Source organism: Syngnathus floridae, chromosome 1 (genome assembly GCF_059516105.1).
Source record: "Syngnathus floridae isolate MCC-2025c chromosome 1, RoL_Sflo_1.0, whole genome shotgun sequence".
Taxonomy (NCBI): domain Eukaryota; kingdom Metazoa; phylum Chordata; class Actinopteri; order Syngnathiformes; family Syngnathidae; genus Syngnathus; species Syngnathus floridae.
This window is the reverse complement of record NC_142413.1, coordinates 20,917,626-20,939,954: the sequence shown is the minus strand read 5'-3', so window position 1 is coordinate 20,939,954 and position 22,329 is coordinate 20,917,626. Positions and strand designations below refer to the sequence as shown.

Sequence of the window (22,329 nt, the reverse complement as noted above, 5' to 3'; positions counted from 1 at the left end):
GACCTTGGCGGTCTGATCCCCGGCTGCAGAAGCTGGCTCTTGGGACATGGGATGTCACCTCTCTGGCTGGAAAGGAGCCCGAGCTGGTGTGCGAGGCAGAAAAATTCCGACTAGATAAAGTCGGACTAGCCTCCACACAGAGTTTGGGTTCCGGTACAAGCCCTCTCGAGAGGGGCTGGACTCTCTTCCACTCTGGAGTTGCCCACGGTGAGAGGCGTCGAGCAGGTGTGGGTATACTTATTGCCCCCCGGCTGGGCGCCTGCACATTGGGGTTCACCCCGGTGAACGAGAGGGTAACCTCCCTCCGCCTTCGGGTAGGGGGACGGGTCCTGACTGTTGTTTGTGTCGATGCACCAAACGGCAGCTCAGAGTACCCACCCTTCTTGGGGTCCCTGAAGGAAGTGCTGGAGAGCGCTCCTTCTGGGGACTCCATCGTTCTACTGGGTGACTTCAATGCTCACGTGGGCAATGACAGTGAGACCTGGAAGGGCGTGATTGGGAGGAACGCCCCCCCCCGATCTGAACCCGAGCGGTGTTCTATTATTGGACTTCTGTGCTCGACACGGATTCTCAATAATGAACACCATGTTCAAACATAAGGGTGTCCATGTGTGCACTTGGCACCAGGACACCCTAGGCCGCAGTTCGATGATCGACTTTGTAGTCATGTCATCAGATTTGCGGCCGCATGTCTTGGACACTCGGGTGAAGAGAGGGGCGGAGCTGTCAACTGATCACCACCTGGTGGTGGGTTGGCTCCAATGGTGGGGGAAGATGCCGATCCGACCTGGCAGACCCAAACGCTCTGTGAGGGTCTGCTGGGAACGTCTGGCAGAATCTCCTGACAGGAAGATCTTCAACTCCCTCCTCCGGCAGAGCTTTTCCCACGTCCCGGGGGAGGCGGGGGACATTGAGTCTGAGTGGACCATGTTCCGCGCCTCCATTGTTGAGGCGGCCGACCGAAACTGTGGCCGTAAGGTCATTGGTGCCTGTCGTGGCGGCAATCCCAGAACCCGCTGGTGGACACCGGCGGTGAGGGATGCCGTCAAGCTGAAGAAGGAGTCCTATCGGGCCGTTTTGGCCTGCGGGACTCCAGAGGCAGCTGACAAGTACCGGATGGCCAAGCGGAACGCGGCTTTGGCGGTTGCTGAGGCAAAAACCCGGGCGTGGGAGGAGTTTGGTGAGGCCATGGAGAATGACTTCCGGACGGCTTCGAGAAAATTCTGGTCCACCATCCGGCGTCTCAGGAGGGGGAAGCAGTGCAACGTCAACACTATTTACAGTGGGGATGGCGTGCTGCTGACCTCGACTCGGGACGTCGTGAGTCGGTGGGGAGACTACCTCGAAGACCTTCTCAATTCCACCTACACGCCTTCCATTGAGGAAGCAGGGCCTGGAGACTCTGAGGCGGATTCTCCAATCTCTGGGGTCGAAGTCACTGAGGTAGTTAAAAATCTCCTCGGTGGCAAGGCCCCGGGGGGTGGATGAGATCCGCCCGGAGTTCTTAAAGGCTCTGGATGTTGTGGGGCTGTCATGGCTGACACGCCTCTACAACATTGCATGGACATCGGGGACAGTGCCTCTGGATTGGCAGAAAGGGGACCGGAGGGTGTGTTCCAATAACAGGGGAATCACACTCCTCAGCCTCCCCGGTAAGGTCTATTCAGGGGTGCTGGAGAGGAGGGTCCGTTGGGAGGTCGAACCTCGGATTCAGGAGGAGCAGTGTGGCTTTATCCTGGCCGTGGAACAGTGGACCAGCTCTACACCCTCGGCAGGATCTTTGAGGGTGCATGGGAGTTCGCCCAACCAGTCCACATGTGTTTTGTGGACTTGGAGAAGGCGTTCGACCGTGTCCCTCGGGAGGTTCTGTGGAGGGTGCTTCGGGAGTACGGGGTGCTGAGCCAACTGATAAGGGCGGGTCGGTCCCTGTATCACCGATGCCAGAGTCTGGTCCGCATTTCCGGCAGTAAGTCGGATTCGTTCCCATTGAGGGTTGGACTCCGCCAAGGATGCTCTTTGTCACCGATTCTGTTCATAATTTTTATGGACAGAATTTCTAGGCGCAGCCGAGGCGTTGAGGGGGTCCGGTTTGGGGACCTCAGCATCGCGTCTCTGCTTTTTGCAGATGACGTGGTGCTGTTGGCTTTTTCAGGCCGTGATCTCCAGCTCTCGCTGGAACGGTTCGCAGCCAAGTGTGAAGCGGTCGGGATGAGGGTCAGCACCTCTAAATCCGAGTCCATGGTCCTCGATCGGAAAAGGGTGGACTGCCCTCTCCGGATCGGGGATGAGATCCTGCCCCAAGTGGAGGAGTTCAAGTATCTTGGAGTCTTGTTCACGAGTGAGGGGAGGATGGAGCGCGAGATCGACAGGCGGATCGATGCAGCGTCGGCAGTAATGCGGACCCTGTACCGGTCCGTTGTGGTGAAGAGAGAGCTGAGCCAAAAGGCAAAGCTCTCAATTTACCGGTCGATTTACGCTCCTACCCTCACCTATGGTCACGAGCTATGGGTCATGACCGAAAGAACGAGATCCCGGATACAAGCGGCCGAAATGAGTTTTCTCCGCAGGATGTCCGGGCTCTCCCTTAGAGATAGGGTGAGAAGCTCGGTCATCCGGGAGAGACTCGGAGTAGAGTCGCTACTCCTCCACGTTGAGAGGAGCCAGATGAGGTGGCTCGGGCATCTTATCAGGATGCCTCCTGGACGCCTCCTTGGGGAGGTGTTCCGGGCATGTCCCACCGGTAGGAGACCCCGGGGACGACCCAGGACGCGCTGGAGAGACTATGTCTCTCAGCTGGCCTGGGAACGCCTTGGGATCCCCCGGGATGAGCTGGATGAAGTGGCTGGGGAGAGGGAAGTCTGGGAGTCCCTCCTAAAGCTGCTGCCCCCGCAACCCGACCCCGGATAAGGGGAAGATGGATGGATGGATTGATGGGTTAGAATGGGTAATAACTCCACATGCTCTTAAGTGATAAGAATACTTGTCAGAAGTGTTTCTTATAGTGTTGTGACTTGGGAATTAGGAAATACGGCTGTGTGAACCTCAGTGGACCTCCCCGCCCCCACCATTCATCTTGAACGGCGCTTCAAAATGATGTGCACGCACCGACCAACATCTACATGTACTCTAAGGCGGCCACTACAGTGAGCACAGCGCGTATTCTAATCTATTGTTAACAGAATGTGTGGAACCAGTTGTCAGTCAACATTTTTTTTTTTCCAGTCATATTCTTATGAAGAGAACCAAATGAATTTACGCTTAATAATTAGTGTGTGGGGGTGCTGACGCACAGGGGTACACAGAGTAGGCTTAAAATACACAAAACAACACAACATGACAGCACTGAGAGTAGCGACGAGAACATCGCTGATGCTGCTCATCGACTTAGCGAAAAGATGAAGTGAGGTCAATAGAGGGGGAGGAATCATTGTTACTCATCTGTCCTCCCACATTCACCCCATGTGAACGTAAGCAGCTGTACGGTAGCTCTGAGCACATTGCCTAACATAAAAATTTCAAACACATCCAATGTTTGGAGAAAAAAAAATGCTATTGTGCTTGAACAATCACCTTGTGAATGCACCTTCATTGGCATACTTGTGGTTCTCTAGCTGGGGTACTCAGACAGCACAAATTGTAACTCAGGGGTACATCAAATAATTCAAATAAAGGGCACCTCTGCAATTTGTTTTTTTGCCAGCAGTGTGAGTCTTTACAGATGAGCTTGCGCCACCCTTATGAGTTACATCTTTTTGATTTACATGTTGTTTGTGCGACACCTCCCTTCAGGCCCAGCAGCTTGGCCTCTTGCATTTCCTGACCTATGCAATCCTGACAGTGTGGTAGGAAAACTCTGCACCCACCCAAAATTCGCCCTCATCATTCTGCAAGACGCTGAAGAACAAAGTGGTCACGAAAGGAGCAGAGGAACACGCCAGAGATTATTTTTTATCCTGCTGTAGAAGACCAAAGCTTTTGCATTAATTCCAAACACACTAGAAGGCTTTCGATTAACCTCGGCAACCTTCGGCATTACATCGATATGTTTGTATTGTAGGTTATTGGTTAACTGGATGAAGGCATTTCTCAGAAAAATGCACCTCCTAATCCTTAAACCACATAAAAGTTTTATAAGTGAACAAGAAAAAAAAATTAAAAAATTACTTTTTCATCCTGTGTAAGAACAAAAAACATCGAGGAGGGATTTGAGTTGTAATATACTCTCAAAGAGAAAAAACATAAGATTACTGCAACATGTTGGGATTCAAAGTAATAAATAAGGAACAGTATATGTACATACCCATTAGTTAAAATGCACACTGCGCCTTGAGAGGAACTGAATACAGTCAAGACCAAAATTATTCATACCCCTTCAGGCTTGACTGTACATTTAATAAATTAATATCCTTAATATATGCAGCTAGTACTCAAGATGCTGTTTCCACATTGCTCTGCACAGCAGCACTAATCTGCGGGATTACTGTCAAATACAAAGGAAAATGACTAAAACTGTTTGATGATATAGACAAATGTAATCACATCAATTATGCAGTTGAATAAGAGCCATCTGCATTATCTTGTGAGATCCCTCATTTGGATGAGGCCGACCGAGCCTGAATTGTCCCATTTGGGTCCAGGCCCAGAAACAGTTTCCTAACAACTATTTTACACGGATATATTGGCTCAGCAAGCATCCCACTCTCTTTTGTTTCTTTGGAGCAAAACCTGGTAGATGCCAGCTCAGACTTAGTCATGCTGTCGGTTTGTGGGCGAACATGCAACTTCACATTGGGAAGCAGGAATGAAACTCAAGCAGCCGCCCCAAAGATTAAATCAATCATACGTCATCATCATCAGAATCATCATCATTTGGGCCCAGAACTCCTACAGAAGCCGGAGTGACCGCAGTTCTGCAGTCATTACGGTGAATTTGACGTGTGATATTTTAACTGTGACTAATGTGCTCGCAATCAGACGGTCAGTTGGTGGTGTGTAAAAAGAGGTACAAGTTGTACTCTGAGCCAGTGAACGTGTGAACTAAAGCTATTTTTCTGCCACAAAGATGAAATATAATTGGTGAGAAGGCAAGGAGGAGCTGTCAAGACAGCAGAAAGGTGCCCAGGATAGAAACAGTGAATAATATAACATTGTGGAGTCATCACGTTAGCATCAAAGGGAATGTTAATCAAAGTTTAAAAAAAGCATTTACCACATAATTTATGATTAGGTTAGATTGGGTTATTCTTAATTGTTCATATGTGTGAATGTGAATGTGTGCCTGTGATTGTACGTAAACAGTTTAGGGTGTTCTCTGCTGAACACAAAAGGAAATTAATGGATGGCTGGAAAAGATTATTAAGCACTAAAAGTAATTATGATTTTTTTAGGTACAGCAACGATCGTAAAAAAAAAAAAGAGGCTTTTTATGCACAATTAAACATGCACCTTTGGGGTAGCAAGGTTGCTTGCAAAGATCCATAATGAGGACAAAGAAAGAGAAAGATTATGAAGAGAAAGAAAGCCGGCATCTTTATCACAGTACCTAAAAAGTTCAAATGTTTTATTGTTTGCTTGTTAGCTCAACATACACGCTCATCATATTGTCCCTCAAAAGCTTATTCGCTCTGATCAATCCAAAGGTCAAGCAAGTAGCACCTGCTTGTTCGTACGCTGGCTTCATTTATTAACTTTGTTGCAGCCTTCTATGTTTTCTTTCTTATCTTCTGATTCTGTGTTTGATATCTAACTGTATTTTGTGTTTGTTGTTGCCTCTTCCCTGGGACTTTGTTGAATAGGAGGGTTTTAACCTCAAAGGGATGTCTCCAGGCTAAATAAAATCTCAGCCTGCCTCCTGGTCTTATTCCTTTCGTTTCCAGCCTCCCTCTGACCGTCCCTTTCCCTCCAACAAAACAAGATGCGTCTCAAAATGGCGTACAGTTCCGCTCTGTGTTGATCCACTGAGGCACACTAATTGTCAAGGACAATTCAGCGGCTTGGTGATGAAGCACTGCCCATAAGTGTGACAATATAATCCCTGCTTTAATGTTGTAAAGTACAAAGAAGCAACATTGTTCCCCACTTTTCCTTCTCCCTCATCTTTATGAACTTTCCCAACATGCTGATGCAGTGAATAATTTGTTTTCTTCATTTCATCAAGTTCAAAGATTCCTCATTCACGTCTTTGCATAATGAAGATATTGATATTATTCAAGCATGCAACATTTCCTTCACAGCCCAACTAACCTCGATCTAGATTATGTAGTCCAAAATTGGGCAAATAAAGCAGAGCAACTTGCATAAGTTACATCAGAAACATGTAGTGACGTTGAGAATGAGAGGCACAACCAGCCCAGGCATCTGAGACTAAACGTTTTCCAACATTACGCTGGCGAACCGACCTCGAAAAGTAATTTATCAGAATCCATTTGATGTGTCAGATTTTTGCTTTCCATTTCATCATGCTTGTTTCCGCTCATGGATTTACTTATAACGCCACATTGGCTTTGTGAACTTTAAGGGAGTTACCTGACTTTATCGCTGTAGATTCAAGGGCGTGTTGTAAGTAGGTCAAAGTCTGACAGTCATCTCATTTGATTGTGTTTGGACCTCCCAAAAGGCGCATTTAACTTGTGGCACTGTGTTCTTCCATGAGGTCATACTGGCTTTGTAATTCAGACAACGATCAAGCAAAACATCATTAAGACAATTAGAATCACGGCAATTGTTTTCAAAGAAAGGGCCTCGGACTTTGCCAAGTTTTTCTAAAATCCCAACTAGTGTGCTGAACTCCACAGAACTTTGTGAGATGGCTTTAAGAACTGTACAACCACAATAACAAGCATGCATTGCAGCTCTGCAATGAAAAACAAGTTGAACATTCTTGTTTCTACATGAAAGTGCCAATTAAAACATAATTTTTTGTATGTCTCGTCAAAAGGGTTATTTTTATTTCCATTATTTCTTACATAACAAGGGCCTGATTAATACCAAGATCACAAATAGCAGCCGCTAAATGTTCACTCAAACAGATTGATTCGTGGAAGAGTGATTTATTACGAATTTTTTTTTTTTTACCAAGTTCCTAGATTGCACATGCAAAATCACATTTTTACAGATTGCGGTCATTGTCGGCAAAAGGGTAAAAGTCATATTTGAAAGATGGTTGTGTGCTTTTTAGACCAGTGGTCCCTAAACACCATTTAGTGTATCTGGTCACACACGCACACAACAGGAAAGTTTGCAGAGATATCAAATGAATGCAGAGGTCTTGTGTTTACAGGCCACATGTTGATGCACAGGAAAACACACACGCGCACACACACACACACACACACACACACACACGCACACACACAAACACACACTGTTGTGAGTGTAAACAGTAGTCTCCTGTTTACATGAAGGCAAGGTTCAAGTCCAGCTTTCTAATGAACCTACAGAAACCTTTGCAGCTCTGAATGCTCACTGACTGAATGATTCACTCAGTTTAATTTCAAGTCAGCGTTGGCCCTGCGGCACTTAAATAATGCCTGCATTGTATTGTGGAAGTTACCAGCCCTTCTCCTTTGGACTTTTGTGCTACCTTTGCTTCACAGTACAGTGACCGCCCTGCAGGCAATTGCCCTGCGCCCACTGACATTCTTTTTGTTCCATTATAGCCAGCAGCCAGCGAAGTTGAATTCATTATTGTAAAGAAAAAAAAAAGCCTCAGTCTTCATTGTTTCTCAGAATGAGCATTTTATTGAGCTGCCTCTTTAATTATGTGTCTATTAATCATGTGTTGTTTTTTTAATGGATGCCTTTGATTGTGTGTCAAAGCAAATTTGCTTGTGGGAAGTTGATTCCGTTAGAGTCCTGAGCTGGGAAAATTGATTTTGGAACTGTGTCGTTATGGATCTCCTGAACTTTCCTGATTGGCCTTTGCCTCAGCTAAACGCTCCCTCGGGTGGTGGGGGAGAGGGGCGTGCTTGATGCCTAGGGGAAATGCAGCCATTTTAAGCCCCTGTGGCTTGTAAACCTTTCAGCTGATAGAGCGGCAGAGCTGCGCTATGGGCTCTTTGATTCACAATGACTAAACATTCAATAGTAAAGCTTGCCCTAAAAGCACAGCCGGAGGGGGTTAAACGTCTGGGTATGATTAGGGAAGGAGATATGCAGTTTGACGCCCGAAAGTTTTTCAAAAGTTCCCACTGTGAAAACAATTTGCCACCTGTGTTGGAAGGAATCTAATGTTCATAAAATACAGGAATGTCAAAGTCATTGGGCTCCCCAAGATGGCAATTATGACTTTGATACCATATAAATGTAAAGTGGTGCCTTGAGAAAATTAAAAAAGTTGAATTTGTTTCATGACTGCGTTTGTGACTCTCAATTCCTGCATTTCAAACATTTCCTTTTGGTTATAGCACACATTCACAACACAATGAAACAGAATGTAAACAACATATTTCTTCCTTCAATTCAATGGACATTTTGCTGCTTCTTGAGTTGCAGGAATGGCGCTACACCGGGGCTAAGTTAATCCAAATAGAAATTGTTTATCAGTCAAACCAAGCCTGTAGCCCCAGGATAGAAAAACATCCTGTAGCCATCCGTGGTCTGATGTGCATGCCTTGACCACTTTCAGGAAGTGTAATACAGACATAGGTACAACCCCAGCAATAAATGAAATTCGTGGCACATTTAAAAACCCTTGAAACACACTTTAAAATAATACAGGCACATTAAAAAATAATATATTGACAGAATGCCAGAGAGCATTACATATGACAAAAATAATGTACAAACATTGTAACTGTGTACCAATCCTTTTTTTCCTAACTTATCGATCATGCCCAAAGGTGTACCTTATAAAATGAACCTCCAAACGCTGCTTTCTGTAGGCGCACTCTGAATTTACTACTCAAGATATTCAAATTGAATATGAATATAAAATATGGAATTGAAGACGCATACATGTTTAGTGAATTAGCAATATAATAATTGTACATAATTGTACAATATAATAAATATACAAGTCTTAGGAGCAATAGAGTAAATCACATGACGCTGAATATACTAAAATATTTGAGTAGAAAGTAAGTTTTGATGATGCCCCTCCACAAAAAAAACATCTTTTTGTATGGAGAGAAAAGTCCAACATTCCCCACAAACAAGCGCGCCCTCGATCAGAAGGCACATGGCTGGCTGCACAATAAAATGCATTGATTGCAAAAGTTGACTGCGAGTGACGCCGCTGCATTTTCAGCGTTCTATGTGCTTGTGTGTGTGCGTGTACGCGTGCGTGCGCACATCAGCAAAATGAGTCAAGTCAACGCCCACATCAGCACAACACAGTCAAACACAGTGCAATCAATCATAGCTGCTGACTTTGTCGACTGCTTGCGCTTTCACCAGTCAAGGGCCAGCTTTTCAAAGTCCTCTAATGAGTGTGCAAAGTGGAAAAGCAGGTCAGTGACGATTGGATGCGGCCTGTCAATCAAGTGCGCATCCCTGAAGCACATAAACACACGTTTGTTAATATTTCATGGCCCAACGGCTTTGATGGCTGTTGTTTACGGTGAAACCACAGGGGCTGAAATAATTAGATCTGTATATTTTATCTTCTTATATATAACATATGCTTCGCTTTAGCCGAGAGGAGACGTGGAACATAAAGAGAGAGTGCAGTGCGTTCTCTTGTGTGATAATCGAGAGTTGTACTACCTTAAACAGCCTTGAGTGAGGCTCAACATAACTTACTTTCTTTTAGGAGCAGTTTTGCCAATAAAAGGCTTCATTTGAGGAATAACTTTCGAATTTTAAGAAGCAATTTTTTGAAACTTATTTCTTAGGACCCATAGCAAGGCTGTTAAGCTTAAATATGACAACGTAACAAATGGACAATCGGTTTGCTTTTTATACAAGCAACACTTTTTCATGTGTTAAATTCCTATTGTGCATAGCAGCAAACATTTTCAGTGTAAAATTTTTAGAACTCCAAATTCAGTTAGTTTCTATTACTGACTTAGAATGGATTCTGCAAGGTTTTTAGCTACACTAATAGCATGTATCCATTTATTTGGGTTTGCTTTTGGGTTCAAGAAATGGAAGAGAGCAAAAATCACTTGCCTTCAACCTTTAGATGACTCCCATGTATAGTATGGTTTAAACATAATTCTTGTGTAGAGACGTACTAAATGTTGATATAAAACATTGAATATCATTTAGCGTGTAAAGTTTCACATCATTTTTGAAGTAACAACACCCACTGTTATTTTACACCAGTCCGAATTACATTGTTAGGGCTCAAGTGGCTGAATTTATCGGGCATACTGGAAATTTTTACATTCTTTTATTTTTTTTTACTTTTCCCCTTTTTTCTACGGGACTAACACACAACTCATTGGTCAATATAAAATAGACATGGTGTACTGAAGCCATCAGGATTTACTACAAAGGTACCCTCACCCCTTTTCTTGTAAGGTAATTTAGAGGGTGCATCCATCAGGGGCCGACTTACCGTGAGCTAAATTTCAATTTCCTTCGGGTCGTCACTGTTTGAATCTAACCACAAACACACATAAAATGCTTTATCTGTCACAGTTGGTTGTAATGCATCCCATTCCCATTTCCTACAATTGGCTGCACCATTTCACTGCTTGTGCAGACTTGATTCCAAAAGATGTCAGCCAAATGAACTTGCTGGATAGAGGGCAGCAGGTAAGTAAAGTTTTTTTTTATCAAAACTACAAAACATTTTAACGGTTTACAGCAACAACAAGAGCCAGACTCACATATATAGAGCACCGCTGTCTGCATCAGCCAAGGAGGCTGCAAAACAGATCAAGTAGAAAGTGACACGACTGACACTTTTCATTACGACGATATGACTAATAAAGTGGTCAAAAAGGCAAATATGGAATATTTAACATTCTTATCAAATACAGCTAAAGTGTTGAGATGACTCACTAGTTATATAATAATCCTCAAGAGGGCTTTCAAGGACTTTATATGACTCAGGAAATAGGAGTCACACTTTGGTAATAAATATCACTCTCTGGACAGTGGGAAGGAGAACATGATTTTGTAAATAGTAACTTGAGGTTTAGGTTCAGCAAGTGGTGGAATTTTTTTCGTAAAACATCATAACTATAAATTACAACCCGTAAAATCTGTATTGTGCTAGCACACAAAACATAAAAGTACCTACATATATGCATGTGCTAAAAGAAAAAGTAAAGATATGTTTTTAAATCAGCGTTAAAATATATTTAATGACAAAAAAGCCATCTCAGATGACAGTTTGAGCTTGACCAGTGTTCAAAATTTAACCTTAAGATCCAGAGTAGAGCTGAATAAGAAATAATATTCTAAGTTCATTGTTACTGTCATGTGTTGTTGTTAGTCATGTTAACCAAGTTACCCTGGAGTATGGCTTATAACAATAATGTGTGTTGGATTATGATTGTGATTGATTCTTTGTCTTTGGATGGTTACTTGTCCATTGTGCAGCCTCTCAGCTGGGATACGCTCGAGGTCGCCCATGAGAAAAGCGCTGTAGGAAACTGATGGATGGGTGGGTGGATGGATGGATGGATGGATGGATGGATGGATGGATGGATGGATGGATGGATGGATGGATGGATGGATGGATGGATGGATGGATGGATGGATGGATGGATGGATGGATGGATGGATGGATGGATGGATGGATGGATGGATAGATAGAGCTGGGCGTAATCACATATGTTCTGCGATGCACTGTGATTGACCAGTGTGTGAAAAGGTAAATTATACCTGTGGTCCTTTTGAGAGGCAATTGTCGAGAAATCTCCCAATGTGGTTCTGACATTGACACCAAGTCCAAAGGCAGGGATGACTAAGTCGGTGCTACACGCTTTCCGCCTGAATCCAAACATATACGAATAGACAACAGAGGTTTTCTCAGTGAAAATTGATGTGGCTTGGTGTTTATTTTCACCCGCTGGCTCGGATAAGACACACAGACATGCACGCATACACACACACACACACACCGGAGGCAGTGTGTTTCACCGGGGGAACAAGTGATTGTGATGTGCTCATTCTCGGCTGGGTGTTTTGATGAGCAAGTGCTGCTGCATCCTGGTAAGTTTCCTCTAATAATGCATCTTGCAGCAAGAGAAGAAGAAGAAGCACAAAGAAAAAAAGGGGAGTCTGGAGACACCGCCTACGTCGGCCTTGCGTTATGAATACGAAACAGCTTACAAATGGAGTAACTGAGGGGTGAACTTGTGAGAAGACAGTGAAGAGCCTGTAAACATCTGTGTAGTGGGACTGTCGGCAACTTGTTTGATTATTTTTGTGGATTTTTCCACAGTTATGATGTTTGCCACTGCCTCTGGCCTTGCTGTTGCTCTCCTGCAATGAAGATAACGTGGCTGGCTGAGAGAACTTCATCACCTTGATTAATGGTTGACTTTTAAATTGTTTGACTTTCAAAAAACATTCTCCAGAGGGAATAGCGGTAAACACTTGTGCAACAACATTATCTCAGTTTTCAACTCCCCTCTCGAAAATAATTTAATTATTTCCAATTGAGGGAATTGATCACATTACTGGTAGGATAAGTTTTGAAATTATTTATTGTGGTCTCAACTTAACCTGGTATTGGAACAGGGCTGTGTAGACTTTCTATATTCACTGTGTATTCTCACAACGGAGTGCCGTTAGAAAATGCCGACTCATTGTTCCATGCATCTGTGAGGCTTCTTTGTGGACCGTTAATGCTAGTAAAATAGAGGGAACGTCTTGTGCCTCCTCCTCCATTTCCAGGACTTGACAAATGAATGAAGAGGCTCCATGTTGAGAGCTGCAGGTGCGCGGCCCCTCAGACAGCTTTATCTAATTCGTCTCTGTAGTGGTCTTTTGAAGAGTCAGCGCCATCTTCAAAGCGTTGAGTTTTCAACTCGGCCGATTACAGCTCCAGCGGTCGTTAAATGAGCAGCGTGACGTTGCCCTGAGAAGACTGAATCAAAGTGTGTATGGCGCACACAAAGCAGGAATGACGCTTCCTCGAGTGTACCAAATGACGGGTGCTAAGACTCATTGATTACTGATGTATGGTCTTCAGTCATAAACCCAAGGCTTGATAGTTTCCAATCCCAAACCTGCACTGCTCAAGTGAACCAACCACAAGAGAGGGAACATTGTGAAAAGATCAGAATTCTAGTCACCATTTCAAATGCGGGTTCTCAAATGTCTTTACTGTATACTTTTACTGTTAAAAAACATCTATTCAGATTTTTGAGCAGATTTTAAGGGCCAGTTGCATGAAATAGAAAATCAAACACAGGTTCTTCATTTTGTCTTAATATTTAGTATAAGACCTCGTACCAAAACAGCTTGACAAATTGTCTGCAATGGAGACCACCTTCCACACCCATCGTTCCATTCGTTTTTCTGTGTATTTCTAAGAGGAGGCAATTGCTTCATGGAAGCTTATTGATGTCTCACTCTGAGAGTACATTTTGTTTTGAGCTTCAACAATGATGATGAATTGCCGGTGTACGATGCATTTGCTGACTCTTAAACGTCATGTTCACATGGAGGCTTAGGCCGACAACCCAGAGTGCATCCATCAAAGTAAAACAATCAAATGGAAAGTACACTGCATTTAGGACAATTTAGCTTTTTTGTTGCTCTTGTCTTCCAAATCAGACCATCACAGTAAGATTCAGAAGCTCGACTTTCTCACGCAGTCAGTGAACTAAAGCAGTGGTGGGCAACCTAAGGCCCGTGGACCTTATATAGATTGTGAGTGCATTTCAGTTGGCCACCAATTCTAAATAAGATAAAACCTCAGACGTGTTTATAAAGCCCCACCCCGCAATAAAACCTTCAGATTCACAATTACCACAGAGCCTTGAAATACGAGTTGAATTTGTGGATAAGAATTAACTATCACCTTAAAGATGATCATCTTTCCCCAATGAAATTTAAAAAAATGCCATTGATGGGAGGGCCAGTGAACAGCCGAAAACCTGTTTTTCGACGAATTGTTGAAAACCGCAGATTCCAAATCAACACAGAAATCAAACACAGACTGTGATTGAAGACTCCTCCACCCATAAGTACTACATCCTATTGAAAGTGCTATCCACATAGGAGATCTTCTCCCTTGAAAAATAACTCCCAACCTAAATTTAAATGACATTCGCTGGGGTTGTTAACTTTCCCTGATCCAAAATGTGCTTTGAACATTTTCTCAACTTCTCATATTAGGCCAAGTCGAAAACATATTCAATTAAAATTGCCTAGAGCCAGCGATTGTTCGTTTTATGAAACCTTGACCTTCGGTCGAGAACACTTTGCGTCAGACGGAGACCCAATATCACAGGTTCATGCTCTTGAATCTGTATGCTGCAATGCCACTGCGAAGAAGAAGAAGAAAAAAGATAGAATTCAAGTCTACCACTTGAGTGTGAGGCTGTAAAGGGATTTTTATGCGATTGCCAGCACAATCATTTAGAAAGAGAGGGAGGGAGAGAGATAGCCTCTGAAAGTTTTGAGGATTTAAGTATTACAGAGGACATATGGAAAATGGACTCTGCTGTTTGTATATAAATACAGTAGTTGGACCACTGGAGTGCCTGCACGTCTCTCGATAATAATCTTTAAATTTCAATGACATAATCAACAAGATTAGCCAAAGATTCAGAGCCACTTGCAAGTGATGACTGGAGTCCGGCCACTGGCAACACCCAACCAAGCACTTTGGTGACATTGCCAGGAGTAGTTTCACGCAAGAGCCATGCACTTGCAGTTTGACCGGGGATGTGTGAAACACTACATCAAAAACACAAAGGTAAACAGCGCTGTACCAAGTTTAGTTAGCTCACAATGTTAGCTTTGAATAAATAAGTTGAACTTAAAAGCGGCATCATATTCATTTATTTTATCCCCCATAATGACGGTTTATGTATAAAAGCTTCCTGTCTTTGTGTTAACGTGGGTGTGTGCGTGATGCGCGAGACGATCACGTCTTCTTCGGCGCATTATCTCTTCTTCGTCTGTCTCGCTCTTGCTTCCTGCTAGAGCGCCCCCTGGAGAGCGGAGGCCGTAAAAATCCATAAGTACGCTCCAGAGTAGACACAAGATAATGTCATCTACATCGACTGCCTTTGGCTTAAAAGCTGCATCATATGCATTTATTTTGTCCCCCATGATGACGGTTTGTGTATAAAGGCTTCCTTTCAGTAATGTCCGTCTTGATCGCGTGATGCGCGAAATGTAAACAAAAACTAGCACGTCTTCTTCGGCGCATTATCTCTTCTTCGCCTGTCTCGTTCTTGCTTCTTGCTAGAGCGCCTCCTGGAGGCCGGAGGCCGTAAAAATCCATAAGTACGCCGCGCCGCCGTTTAAGGTTCAAAGTAACCTTCTGAATAAAATGCATTAAAAGTTCACATTCATTACAACCTGTTTTTGGTGAGCAAAATGTCAGAAGAATTGAATTTAAATGCTGATTGATTGGGTTTTAATACAATGCAGATTACTTCACTGGTTTCTTTTATATCAAACAAGTTATTATCAAATAACTTGTTTGATTTAAAAGAAACCAGTGAAGTGATTAAAAAAAGGAAAAACAAGATGAACTTAGTACAATTACAATGCAGATTGTCCAAACAGCGCCACTGCTTTGTGTAATCTCTGAGTGATATGGCAGAGTAAGAGAAAGGGTTTAGAGCACAGGTGTCAAACTCAAGGCCCGGGGGCCAGATACGGCCCACCACATCATTCTATGTGGCCCGCGAAGACAAATTGTGCATCAAATTCGTGTGTCATTACTAGAATTGCAAATTGTCTTCACTTTTAATAATAGCTTTTTTTAGAAATATTTGACCAGTTTTTACTCGTCTGATTTGAAAACGAGTTATTTGTCAGTTTGTTTTGTAGCTTTTACTGTATATAATAGTGTTAAGAGTAAAAGTGATCAAGTCATCACAAAAATCACGAAAAAAATCTTATATAAGCCGCACCTGACTATAAGCCGCAGGGTCCAAAATTTTGGAAAAAAGTCGCGGCTTATAGTCCGGCAATTACGGTATATATGACCACATTTGTGTCAAACACAGATTACCATCAGTATTATTATCTGCAATGAAAGGGTGCCATGACAGGGTGCCAACAACACTAAATTCAAGTGTACAGTCAGCACTTGGTGGTCTTTAAGGGCGGGTTTCTTCTTATTCATGTATTGCAATTCAACATAAATCTAGTAAAACGTCTCATAATTTATAATTTGGGGAGAACCCCATCAATTGGTAGGCATCAAAAGGAGGCAGAGACATCAAATAAAACCATTTTATCCATCCACAGAGATAAATAGGAGTAAAACGGGCTGAGTATTTCCCATCTTTTACTGTCAAAACGGAGGCGATGATGCTGACTGACGTCTCAAAGAAAGTGTCGTTCGAGGCCCCCGGGCGACTTATTTTGACTTTGGAGGTCACGGCCCTTCGGAGTGCAACTTAGAGAATATGTTGCAAGAGTGTGGAATGACCCAACACCATTTAACAAGCAGAAAATATAAACTGATTGACTGATGGATTTGGTTGGACAAACTTATTATGTTTTGGTTTTGTACAAACATGCAATTCTGTTGTGGGGTGGCATCTACATTTTTGTAGATAATCGTAAATATATGTGATGTGTTACTATACCACCTATATGGAAGGAATTTATGCTAGTGGACCATAACGATAATGAGTGGGACGCCGTCCCACAGCAGTGTGTGAGGAGGATGTGCCGGGCTCTTGTGACCATCTCTGTTTTTTACACACCTTTGGCAGTATATTTTATATCACTGGAAAGCCTGTTTATGTGCCTCTTAAATGATGCCCCATTTAAAATCTATTTGAGGGATGAGCAGCTCAACCAAGTATGTGTAAAATGTGCCAAATGTTCACTGTCGATGCCAAGCAGATTATTCTGCTCTTGCTAGTATATGAACTCTTTTTGATAGACTATATAATTGAAGTCATCATTATAGACTTAGTCGACTAAAGCACCAATATCTGTGGTTTATAGCAATCATTTTTGTTGTGTGGAATGTTGTGTGTGGAGCCAGAGTTGGTATAGAAATTTTCAGCCATTAATTGAACATGGAGGGGGGGGTCAAGAAATTATGTCATCACAATGAACCCAGTCGCACAAGAGCTGCCGTCAGATGTTAGCCTAGCCAAACTGGGAATTGCAAAGTTTGGTCGAGATCCAAATTGTCCACAGGCCAGTCACATTTCTCCAACATCGTTCTGGAGACAGGGCCTCTTCTGAATCTGACACTTTTCTTAATTTTCCTAGTCAAGTGAGATGACACAGAAGTAATTGGAGGAAAGTTGTTGGAATTATAAAAATGCTCAGCAATGGTACCTCAATAATTTCAGCCTTTTGTGAGAAGAAATACTTGATCAACCTTCGTGAGCACGTTATACATATAATTCTTGATAACATTTAAAGCAACAGGCCAGTGACAAAGATTACTGATGAAGTGGGAAAAGGCACTTGTTTATAGTCAATCTTTGGAAAATAGTTATTTCACCACTTTAACTAGTAATACTTGCTATCGTGCGATACCTTGTTTAGACAAAAAGGGAGTGGCAATCAATTTATCCTCTAATTGAAAGAAACTTTTCATCTCGTGACATTTTTCGCAAAGATTCAGGAAAGATGGGATAAAGGGTCAGAAGAATTGACTTCCCAAAGAGGCCTGTAGTCTCCGATAAACATCACTCTATCGGTCCCAGATTGTGGCGATATCGGATTGCCACAGGTCGCAGAATCTCATCGAATTATCTCTCTGCATTTAGAGTGCCTTTCATGACGACAAATATTTTTGGGGGAATGAAAATGGCGTCGCCCAATCTCAAACTTTGATCAGACATTTGTTTTTCAACACTACTAAAACTGGGGAACAAAAACCTCAGAAAATAAATGAAAAGAGGACAAAGAACAAGAATATTTGCCTTGATTAGAGATTATTGAATATAATCTAACCACCATTATATATAATGTATTTTACTTTTTACAGTTCACTGCAAACTATAGCTCCAAATCAACAGCATCTTGCTACCAGGTCTTTTTTCTTAACTTACGGTGTGTCTCCACGAGTAGGCTAGTGATGAAATTTGGGGGCCATGGTGATGCAAACCACGACAAAGATGACAAAAGATTTCTTTCAGAGTCACTTGAATCAATTTGGCAACATGTAGGGAGGAAACTAAATGGATCACCCTCTCCCCCTCTCTTCCAAACTACTGGCTAAAGTATGGTCCATTAACCAATTAAAGAGATTGCGTCTCTTCCATGGAGACCATTAAATCATTATCCCGCTCATTTTATGCCAGTAATGACAGAGTAAGCTATTGTTCAAGGCTTCTTTGAGGAAGTTTGCCATGTTTTTTTTAGGCGGGTATGTTAGAAAAAAAATATATATATATTTTTTTGTATATTTGGCGATGGTTAATTCTATAATGCCATTCACCGCAGTTGTTTCTTGTTTGACATTGTAATTGCTAGTAGCATCACTGTCCATTAAAAAACAAAACATTTTGTGATTTGTATTGTTTGTTCTTCTCCATAAACTACATAAAATAAGTCTTTGTGGTTTTTATTTTTTTCCATCATTCTGTACAGGGGCACAGGGGTGCAACAATTCTGATGGAATGGTAAGGATGGGTGGGTATATCTGTAGATCTAGTTATAGTTACAGGAAAGATTGCGCAATTTATAGCAGCTGCACAAGGTTGGACAAAAAACGTGAGTGGCACTTAAGGAAGCTGACAGTGGTGAATGTGGTGACGTTGGAAGTATATGGGTGGAGACGGGAGTGTCACACACCGTCACATAGTGTCACCAGACTTGATGGAGAGGCCTGACGCACTACCTTTTTCCACGCTGAAGACAAAGATGAAGATAACAACGGGCTGTAACCCCCGTCCGGTCCATCAGAGGGTAGCGGTGAATCTATCCCAGTCTATCATTTCCATCATTCATTGTCGCGACACAGATACACAAGAAGCACGGTCATGAGGTATGTATGTCAGCTGCGGTCGGCTGATTCAGCCAATAAACTACAAGAATTAAAGTCACTGCTATTGCCTTAATAGTTGCTCCGTCTGTTGCTGCATCATGGTTCACTGCAGCCGTGACTGACAGCAACACTGACAGTAGAAGAAAGACTGAGTGATGGAATAAGGGACAAAATTCAGCCCAAAGCTGTAGCCTAATTATTCTTAGAGGTCCTTTCCCCATCAAGAAAGTGGTCAGAAATACGTTTGTCATCTTTTAGATACAATACTCACTAAATATTTGCAGATAAATACATGGCAACTACTGTGTAGTGTTTTTACCTCCCTCAATCTTCTTACCTAATTTATGTTTTTGCCTCTTTTACATTTCATTTGCTAATTTTTGCACTGTGTATATTTCTGCATGTTTCTGTATATTTTTATCTCGTATATAGTTTTTTTTGTATATTTTGTATTTACTGCTACTGGACACAGAATTTCCCTGAAGGAGCAATCCCAAGGGATTAATAAAGTTGAGTCTAAGTCTAAGTCTAAGTCTAAGTCTATAAATGGCACGTTGGTGCACAACAGGTTAAGCTGGTTAGCGCATGTGTCAGAGTTACAAATTTGAATCGTGCGCTGATCTTCTGAACTGATTCTGTGTCCTTCCGCCCTCAACACACATTTTAGTTTCACTAATAAGTGACCATAGATGTTAATGTGAGCGGAAATTGCTGTTTGTCGATATTGTCCTGTGACTGCCATTTGCTTAGTAAGTGAATATTCACTTTCAATTTCACTGTTGCATGGCAATATTGAAAGGCTGCTAACAAAGTGACTTTTTCTGGACTACGAACTTATTTGGCCAGCTCAGTGCATAAAGTATGGCAAGGACAGATAGATCAAATGAACGCAAGAGTCTTTGAAATCCATCCACATATAATTTCAAACATCTGCGTTGGAATGTGTCCGTGAGGCTTAAGATAATGGCTTTATGGATAACCATTACCTGATCGTAACGCTCAGACAATGTCAATGACTGGAGGCTTTGAGGCTATGAGAGATTTGAGTTGTACTTGAGAAAATGCAAATAAATTGGCACAAGTCCGATTTACAGGCTACGGGCGGATGGCGGCGGGCTGCTCAACAACAATAAAATGTACTAGGGCGAGAGATCGATCAAGCTCAAGGGCAGATAGAAATCCCCGTTGATCTCGCTCATCTCTCTTAAAGCCAACTGCGCCGTGGCAAGGAGACAGTGTTGTGACACGTGCAGCACAAGGTGGCGAGGTCGAAGTTTGAAGGTGGAAAATAAAATAATGGCAGGACCAGACAATGGGGTGGGGTCACAGACATTATGGGCGCACCATAAAAAGGAAACAAGATCTTGGCTGTATCTATCCATCCATTTTCCAGAGTATTTGGCCTCCTAAAGGTGAAATGGGTACCTGGAGCTTAACTGAGATGACTTTGGGTGAAAGGTAAGGTGCACCGCGGGCTGATTGCCAGTCAATTGCAGGGAAACTGTCTTTCTGAAATCATGATGAGGGATGTAGGTATTCGAAAGCTGCTCTTGCTGTCCAGATTTTTTTCCCCCAATCTTTAACATTATTACGGTTTAAAATATAGAAATGTGAAAAGGTGTAATAGAAAACAATCAGGCAAAACAAAAGACAAATACTAAATACTGACAAGGAAAAAAACAAAACAAAGGTCTAAGGATGATGTTCACGGAAAAGAAAACATACCTCATGTAAAAGAATATACTACACAAGATACATGAAATATTTATAAATAGTCTCATTGGGTAAATGAACATGCTGTTCCTGCCTCTTTGGAGGCATTTGGAGTAAGTAATTTGCGCCAGAACATCACAATGCTGATAAGAATGCCCACAGTGGGGCAGTATCTCCAGAACCAATATTTTCTGATAGCCTTTTTCCTCATAACCTTTACAGATAAATGTCATATTTATTAAGTCTTTCTGGGATACTTCCAAGAAGGTTGTGAATAATATTAAAACACAAAACCTTTGAATAATCTTTGCCAAGGTCAGGGCCAAAAGGCTTTCCGGTGGCATGCCAATGGTTGATATTGAAAGGTATAGAATGTACGTTTTCTACTCTATATGACCCACATTTTCCCTTGAGGAACATCCAGAAAATCAATTTAATACCAAAAAAATCACAGTTCCCCAAACAATCTAAAGCTCATCTGTGTTGGTCCATCTTTGGAATCAATCAGGACAGATTTAGCGAGCCTTCTGAGTATGCTAACTGATGATGAGTATTTATAATCTCCTTTCATCGCTGTGACTGATCGATAACTCTCAATGCCGTCTGTAATTAAATTGCAGGGAGCCCGAGGTGATTTTGTTGGTTTTCAATTTGTTGTTAGATATGAATTGACATTCAAGCCCGGCGGACATCAGGCCCTCCTTAATGTGCCACAACAAAAGTCTCGTTTTTAAACCAACAACAAGTCAATGACTAACACTTCTGTTAGACAATAAAATTAAATAATAAATATCATTAAACTTTCCTCAAAAGCCAATGGTCACACGTGAGGGATTAAAGATTTTCAAAGGTTACTTCAGGGGCGGTGCAGCAGCTTGAGAGAGAAACAGATACGCACGCACGCACACACATACACACAAACACACACACACACACACACACACACACACAAAAACAATATACAACACCAAAATCTTTTTGTTTTGTCTGTGTGGCCGCATGATTATGAACCGCTGATCTTGATAACAATTATTAGAAGGTACAAACAAATCCGGAATCTTCAAATAGTATTAGTTGCCCAACTCATTTCAGTTAATAACCAAGCTCAAGTGAACTGAATGAGCAAAGAAATGGACAGAGCACAATTTGAACCGAAAAGAACATACCTGTTCATTAAGTCAGTTCATAGTTGGAGGAGGAACTCTATGAAAAGAATCCTAACAGGGGCTGCCAGTGTGAAGACTTTCTATTAAATAAAAAGGCAAAGGAGACTTTATTTAACTATTTTCCATCTCAGGCATCAGTGCACTTTTCTCTTTGAATACATGCAAAATTACAGGGGGAAGCAAAGAAAAGGGGTGCAGGCATGGCAGAATGAAGAAAGCGCGAAAAGCCAGGATCTTGTTAAAAGCCCTCATGTGCCAGCCAGGGGGAGGCTGAAGCTGCAAGTCATTAAATGTGCCTGAAGATGGTTTGGGAAAACATCTAGGCAATTCAGAGGAGAATGTTTCGCAAAATGACGAGTGGAGTGATGTTTGACAGCAGAAGGTCAAATAGGAGTAATA

General features: G+C 42.4%; 1 long non-coding RNA gene across 1 annotated transcript in view; it reads right to left on the bottom strand.

Moving 5' to 3' along the window:
* LOC148404544 (uncharacterized) overlaps positions 1-22,329 on the bottom strand; it is a 40,067-nt gene that overhangs the window by 12,505 nt on the left and 5,233 nt on the right. The window contains exon 2 of the long non-coding RNA XR_015861274.1: positions 11,779-11,886. This is a non-coding gene — a long non-coding RNA (uncharacterized LOC148404544). The remainder of the gene's footprint in view (positions 1-11,778; positions 11,887-22,329) is intronic.